The sequence below is a fragment of the Mytilus californianus genome, unplaced genomic scaffold (assembly GCF_021869535.1).
Source record: "Mytilus californianus isolate M0D057914Y unplaced genomic scaffold, xbMytCali1.0.p SCAF_9, whole genome shotgun sequence".
NCBI classification, from domain to species: domain Eukaryota; kingdom Metazoa; phylum Mollusca; class Bivalvia; order Mytilida; family Mytilidae; genus Mytilus; species Mytilus californianus.
In genome coordinates this window covers 77322050-77330466 of record NW_026262745.1, presented here as the reverse complement: position 1 = coordinate 77330466, position 8417 = coordinate 77322050, and positions in this window count along the sequence as shown.

The following is an 8417-nucleotide window of genomic DNA, read 5'->3' as shown; positions in this document are numbered from 1 at the left end:
TTTTATGAAAAATAATTTTTTCAGAGATTGGAGAGTTTTTAAGGATTGAGTTTATGTGATTGTAAATAGCAATGTCACATATTTCAGGGGAAGCTGTTGCTCCCATTGATGCTCCAATGATTTGTCGATATGAATTTCCATAAAAGGTAAATTCATTATTGGAAAGGATGAGTTTTGTTATTTCAATCAAAAATTTGTTGGTAGGTTTTGTTATAGAAGATTCAACTTTTTCATGTTCACCAAGCGCTTTTTGTAAGGCTTCTGTGATTTCTTCAAATCTGAGATTGGTATACAGTGATGTTATATCATATGTAACAAGTAGTACATTATTATCAAATGTGCAGTTTTCAATATTTCTGATTAAGTCACCTGTATCAGAAATGTATGTTTTTTGTGTTTTCACTAAGGGAAGTAAGAAATAATCTAAATATCTCCCTAACCTTTCAAGTGGTCCATTACACTGTGATATTATTGGTCTACCAGGGACATTTATATTTGTTATTTGATTATTCTCGTTTTCAATGTTTTGTAAAACTTCACTGTCCAGTTTGTGAATTTTAGGGAGGAAGTATGCAAAAGGTGTTTTTATATAATTTTGTTCATTTTTAATGTATTTGAAAGATATTTCATCAATACAGTTTTCTTCTTTCATTTTGTAAATTACTTCATATACTTTTTTCTGAGTGTTTTTAAGATTTATCTCTTGTATTTGTTCATAATGTATGTTGTCATTCAATTGTTTTTCACCTTCTTTCAGGTAGTCGGAAATATTTTGAATAACTGTTACATTGTTTTTATCAGCTTTATGAATGATGATATTTTCATCGTGTTTTAGATTCTTCAGGCAGTTCCTTTCTTGTAGTGAAAGGTTAAATTGTGTTTTAGGGATATATTTAGATAATTCCATTTTAGTATAGAAAATACATTTTTCAATAGGGTTATCGGCAAACGCCGGCACCGAAAATTTAGATTTCTCCTTGAAGGGATGAATTTTACTTTGTATATTTGGATTTTCAAGGAAAAAGTATGAGAGTCTCAAATTCCTTTCAGTTTTTTTAAAATCTTTCATTATTTGTTTTATGGATGTTTTTGTTGTTGGAACAAAGTTTAGTCCTTTAGCAAGAACTAGTGTTTCTGGTTGTGATAATGTTTTTGATGATAGGTTCAGCACAAATTGTTTTGCAATTTTCAGCTTGATTTCTTGTTTATGTAATTTTATTTTATTTTTGACGGCTTTGAATTTTTCAATGTTTTTAGACTTTTTCTTATTTTTATTAAGTCTTCTATGTTTTCCCATGCTTTTCTTTTTGCATTTGTTAAGAATGTTATTTTGTATTATTTCATATACTTAAATATGATTCTGTATCACTATTCTCATTGGATGTTTTTAATTTTGTAATGACCACAAGGGGTGTGTCCTTTTCATCATTGTTTTGGTTAGTATCTATAATTGCTATCTAGATCAATCGTGGATACGCAGTAGGCAATAAATAAACAAATCTAGGGATATAATATTCCCAGGTTTATTGATTTACTGTCATTAATTTGCAATATATCAACAATCGAAGTAAAAGCAAAAGTAGAGTTTAGGTATTTAAGTAATCATTTGATAAAAGACAAAAGTTTAATGTCGATTCTATATAATTTAATAAGTAATGATTACAGGTTTATCTCACATGAAATAATTATGAAATTTATGGTTCATTAATATTCGTTTAAATCCATATGTATAGGAATGAGATATTATCCTTGTTTATTCATGATTAGTTTTCACTTTATGCATATAATCAGTTACTTGTGTTTGGCTAACAGTTTGGCTAGTTCATTCAGTACTTGTCCATTTCCATTCTTCTTAGTATCGGGTTTCCTTCTGCTAGTAGTACTCTTTTTGGTTTCATGTTTCAAACTTTTAGAGTAGTTCCTTAGACGTTTTTCGAATTCATCATTAATTTCCCTAGACTTTCTGTTTATAAGGTTTCTTGCTTCACCACTTTTTTCCGTAATAACTCCAATAGATTCTATTGTTTCAGTATATGCACTATTTAACATTACATTCAGTTTATCAATATGTTCTTTCAGCACTTGTATGATAGAATCCTGGAGATTGTCTATTGCGGGTTTCAAGGTTTTATTTATATCTGCATTGACATCATTGTTGGTCTTCGGTCCTACGTTTCCATTGAAATGTACGGATATTATTCCAGATTTAATGGAGTGTTTCTTTTGGAACTCCAACAAAGTTTTCATTGTTAAAAGAGGATATCTTCTCCTACTAAGTTCTGTAATAGTTTGCATTCCCTCTTCAGCTATTTCGATTTCATCTTTAGGTTTTTGACTGTTAGGGATTTGACTGCAAGGTATAGTATAGTCATCGTTTAAATCCAGATTTTCATCTGAGTACAGATTTTCTGTGGAAATACTAAAATCCATATTTTCAGCCATAGTGTGTTGCTTTGCGTTGGTTATACTTGAACTAGTGAAATTTTCAAAAGTTTTAAGCTTTTAAAATTGCAGCAACCTTTAATAGTGTCCTTGACCACTGTTATTTAGATGGGCGTGGTTTAGTATTAGAAAGATTTTAATTGGTTAAGTCTTTAAATGACTATTGACCAGTTCTGTATTTACAATATGGTTTTAATTTTAGCTTGTCTTTTAATTTCAATTAAGATAATTACTTTGACAAATATTTCATATTTATTAGTTTTGTTACAAATGTTTAAATGATCATTGTTGGTTTTATTTTTATTTTAGTTTTTGATTTTTGTTTTTGAGGATGAATTTTGATGTTTGAATTTTTTTTTTTTTTTTTTTCAATATTTGTTTGTATGTAGCACAGTATCAAGCTCAGAGATACAATTTTTAGCAGCCACAAACAGGGACCATGATCACAAGTGATCAGATGCACGGATGAGATCAATAAAATAAGATCTAGACATAATTTCATAGAAATTGATCCAATATCCACCCATTTAGGTGCGAATCATATCTCTGGCCTTACATTGATACTGTGCTATGTACGCAATGTTTCGGGTTATTTCAGAAATGTTTTTATTCCAGGGAAACCTTCATCAGAGACCACCCCTATTGTTTTTTTTTTTTTTTTTTTTTATAATTTTTTAAATAGTTTTTGAATTGTGTTTTTAATAATTACACTTTTAAATTTGTTTTATTTTTATTTTGGTTTTCTGAACTTTTTCAACCAATGTTGAATTAATTACGCGTTTCATAGTACAAACTTGTCCTCATAAGAATATCAGTTTACATGTGTTGTTTACATGATGGTCATTAATTAGTTCCGCACAGTTAAATGTTTAGTAGGAACTGTGAGGTTTAGATAAATTATTTTATAGTTCGTTTAACTAATTCACCAATGTTTCTGTTTCTTTTGAATCATATTGATAGGTTTTTATGAAATTTAGCACCTATTGTAGAATCCGTTTTAATAAGATGCCAGTATTTCCTGAATACTTTTTGAAGTTTTTCTGCTAGAGGATGATAATTTGTAATGAATGATATATTATATTTATTTTCAACTTTGTTCTTTTTCTTTAATTTATCTTGTCTGTCTTGGAATTTGATTTTTGATAGAATTTGTTCTACCAATTTCAGTTGATATCCTCTAATTAATAGTTTTTCAATAAAGAGATTTTTTCTGGTTTGAAATTCACTGTCAGTATTGGTGTTTCTAAGTATACGAATGCCTTCGCCTTTAATAAAGGATTTAAAGTTTGAAATGGGGTGGTTTGAGTTTTTATGAAGATATTGGAATTTTTCGGTTTTCTTTGTAAAACATTTCAGGTCTAAAACACCAGTATTTTTGAAGCGTTCGCCCTTGAAGATTTCAAGGTCTAGAAATTTTATGGAATGATTATTGCATTCATAAGTGAACTTTAGCAGGTCTTGTTGTTTATTTGCATTTTCAAACAGAAAATCAATTTCAGACTCTTTTGCTTTTACCATCAGTAGTCCGTCATCCCTCATTCTTTTATGAAAAATAATTTTTTCAGAGATTGGAGAGTTTTTAAGGATTGAGTTTATGTGATTGAAAATAGCAATGTCACATATTTCAGGGGAAGCTGTTGCTCCCATTGATGCTCCAATGATTTGTCGATATGAATTTCCATAAAAGGTAAATTCATTATTGGAAAGGATGAGTTTTGTTATTTCAATCAAAAATTTGTTGGTAGGTTTTGTTATAGAAGATTCAATTTTTTCATGTTCACCAAGCGCTTTTTGTAAGGCTTCTGTGATTTCTTCAAATCTGAGATTGGTATACAGTGATGTTATATCATATGTAACAAGTAGTACATTATTATCAAATGTGCAGTTTTCAATATTTCTGATTAAGTCACCTGTATCAGAAATGTATGTTTTTTGTGTTTTCACTAAGGGAAGTAAGAAATAATCTAAATATCTCCCTAACCTTTCAAGTGGTCCATTACACTGTGATATTATTGGTCTACCAGGGACATTTATATTTGTTATTTGATTATTCTCGTTTTCAATGTTTTGTAAAACTTCACTGTCCAGTTTGTGAATTTTAGGGAGGAAGTATGCAAAAGGTGTTTTTATATAATTTTGTTCATTTTTAATGTATTTGAAAGATATTTCATCAATACAGTTTTCTTCTTTCATTTTGTAAATTACTTCATATACTTTTTTCTGAGTGTTTTTAAGATTTATCTCTTGTATTTGTTCATAATGTATGTTGTCATTCAATTGTTTTTCACCTTCTTTCAGGTAGTCGGAAATATTTTGAATAACTGTTACATTGTTTTTATCAGCTTTATGAATGATGATATTTTCATCGTGTTTTAGATTCTTCAGGCAGTTCCTTTCTTGTAGTGAAAGGTTAAATTGTGTTTTAGGGATATATTTAGATAATTCCATTTTCGTAGAGAAAATATATTTTTCAATAGGGTTATCGGCAAACGCCGGCACCGAAAATTTAGATTTCTCCTTGAAGGGATGAATTTTACTTTGTATATTTGGATTTTCAAGGAAAAAGTATGAGAGTCTCAAATTCCTTTCAGTTTTTTTAAAATCTTTCATTATTTGTTTTATGGATGTTTTTGTTGTTGGAACAAAGTTTAGTCCTTTAGCAAGAACTAGTGTTTCTGGTTGTGATAATGTTTTTGATGATAGGTTGAGCACAAATTGTTTTGCAATTTTCAGCTTGATTTCTTGTTTATGTAATTTTATTTTATTTTTGACGGCTTTGAATTTTTCAATGTTTTTAGACTTTTTCTTATTTTTATTAAGTCTTCTATGTTTTCCCATGCTTTTCTTTTTGCATTTGTTAAGAATGTTATTTTGTATTATTTCATATACTTAAATATGATTCTGTATCACTATTCTCATTGGATGTTTTTAATTTTGTAATGACCACAAGGGGTGTGTCCTTTTCATCATTGTTTTGGTTAGTATCTATAATTGCTATCTAGATCAATCGTGGATACGCAGTAGGCAATAAATAAACAAATCTAGGGATATAATATTCCCAGGTTTATTGATTTACTGTCATTAATTTGCAATATATCAACAATCGAAGTAAAAGCAAAAGTAGAGTTTAGGTATTTAAGTAATCATTTGATAAAAGACAAAAGTTTAATGTTGATTCAATATAATTTAATAAGTAATGATTACAGGTTTATCTCACATGAAATAATTATGAAATTTATGGTTCATTAATATTCGTTTAAATCCATATGTATAGGAATGAGATACTATCCTTGTTTATTCATGATTAGTTTTCACTTTATGCATATAATCAGTTACTTGTGTTTGGCTAACAGTTTGGCTAGTTCATTCAGTACTTGTCCATTTCCATTCTTCGTAGTATCGGGTTTCCTTCTGCTAGTAGTACTCTTTTTGGTTTCATGTTTCAAGCTTTTAGAGTAGTTCCTTAGACGTTTTTCGAATTCATCATTAATTTCCCTAGACTTTCTGTTTATAAGGTTTCTTGCTTCACCACTTTTTTCCGTAATAACTCCAATAGATTCTATTGTTTCAGTATATGCACTATTTAACATTACATTCAGTTTATCAATATGTTCTTTCAGCACTTGTATGATAGAATCCTGGAGATTGTCTATTGCGGGTTTCAAGGTTTTATTTATATCTGCATTGACATCATTGTTGGTCTTCGGTCCTACGTTTCCATTGAAATGTACGGATATTATTCCAGATTTAATGGAGTGTTTCTTTTGGAACTCCAACAAAGTTTTCATTGTTAAAAGAGGATATTTTCTCCTACTAAGTTCTGTAATAGTTTGCACTCCCTCTTCAGCTATTTCGATTTCATCTTTAGGTTTTTGACTGTTAGGGATTTGACTGCAAGGTATAGTATAGTCATCGTTTAAATCCAGATTTTCATCTGAGTACAGATTTTCTGTGGAAATACTAAAATCCATATTTTCAGCCATGGTGTGTTGCTTTGCGTTGGTTATACTTGAACTAGTGAAATTTTAAAAAGATTTAAGCTTTTAAAATTGCAGCAACCTTTAATAGTGTCCTTGACCACTGTTATTTAGATGGGCGTGGTTTAGTATTAGAAAGATTTTAATTGGTTAAGTCTTTAAATGACTATTGACCAGTTCTGTATTTACAATATGGTTTTAATTTTAGCTTGTCTTTTAATTTCAATTAAGATAATTACTTTGACAAATATTTCATATTTATTAGTTTTGTTACAAATGTTTAAATGATCATTGTTGGTTTTATTTTTATTTTAATTTTTGATTTTTGTTTTTGAGGATGAATTTTGATGTTTGAATTTTTTTTTTTTTTTTTCAATATTTGTTTGTATGTAGCACAGTATCAAGCTCAGAGATACAATTTTTAGCAGCCACAAACAGGGACCATGATCACAAGTGATCAGATGCACGGATGAGATCAATAAAATAAGATCTAGACATAATTTCATAGAAATTGATCCAATATCCACCCATTTAGGTGCGAATCATATCTCTGGCCTTACATTGATACTGTGCTATGTACGCAATGTTTCGGGTTATTTCGGAAATGTTTTTATTCCAGGGAAACCTTCATCAGAGACCACCCCTATTGTTTTTGTTTTGTTTTTTCATTTATTTCTTTTTTATTATTACTATTTTTTCTTTAATTTATCAAAGTTTTAATTTTTAATTTTTTTTTTTTTTTTTTTTTTTTTATAATTTTTTTAATAGTTTTTGAATTGTGTTTTTAATAATTACACTTTTAAATTTGTTTTATTTTTATTTTGGTTTTCTGAACTTTTTCAACCAATGTTGAATTGATTACGCGTTTCATAGTACAAACTTGTCCTCATAAGAATATCAGTTTACATGTGTTGTTTACATGATGGTCATTAATTAGTTCCGCACAGTTAAATGTTTAGTAGGAACTGTGAGGTTTAGATAAATTATTTTATAGTTCGTTTAACTAATTCACCAATGTTTCTGTTTCTTTTGAATCATATTGATAGGTTTTTATGAAATTTAGCACCTATTGTAGAATCCGTTTTAATAAGATGCCAGTATTTCCTGAATACTTTTTGAAGTTTTTCTGCTTGAGGATGATAATTTGTAATGAATGATATATTATATTTATTTTCAACTTTGTTCTTTTTCTTTAATTTATCTTGTCTGTCTTGGAATTTGATTTTTGATAGAATTTGTTCTACCAATTTCAGTTGATATCCTCTAATTAATAGTTTTTCAATAAAGAGATTTTTTCTGGTTTGAAATTCACTGTCAGTATTGGTGTTTCTAAGTATACGAATGCCTTCGCCTTTAATAAAGGATTTAAAGTTTGAAATGGGGTGGTTTGAGTTTTTATGAAGATATTGGAATTTTTCGGTTTTCTTTGTAAAACATTTCAGGTCTAAAACACCAGTATTTTTGAAGCGTTCGCCCTTGAAGATTTCAAGGTCTAGAAATTTTATGGAATGATTATTGCATTCATAAGTGAACTTTAGCAGGTCATGTTGTTTATTTGCATTTTCAAACAGAAAATCAATTTCAGACAGTTTTCTTCTTTCATTTTGTAAATTACTTCATATACTTTTTTCTGAGTGTTTTTAAGATTTATCTCTTGTATTTGTTCATAATGTATGTTGTCATTCAATTGTTTTTCACCTTCTTTCAGGTAGTCGGAAATATTTTGAATAACTGTTACATTGTTTTTATCAGCTTTATGAATGATGATATTTTCATCGTGTTTTAGATTCTTCAGGCAGTTCCTTTCTTGTAGTGAAAGGTTAAATTGTGTTTTAGGGATATATTTAGATAATTCCATTTTCGTATAGAAAATATATTTTTCAATAGGGTTATCGGCAAACGCCGGCACCGAAAATTTAGATTTCTCCTTGAAGGGATGAATTTTACTTTGTATATTTGGATTTTCAAGGAAAACGTATGAGAGTCTCAAATTCCTTT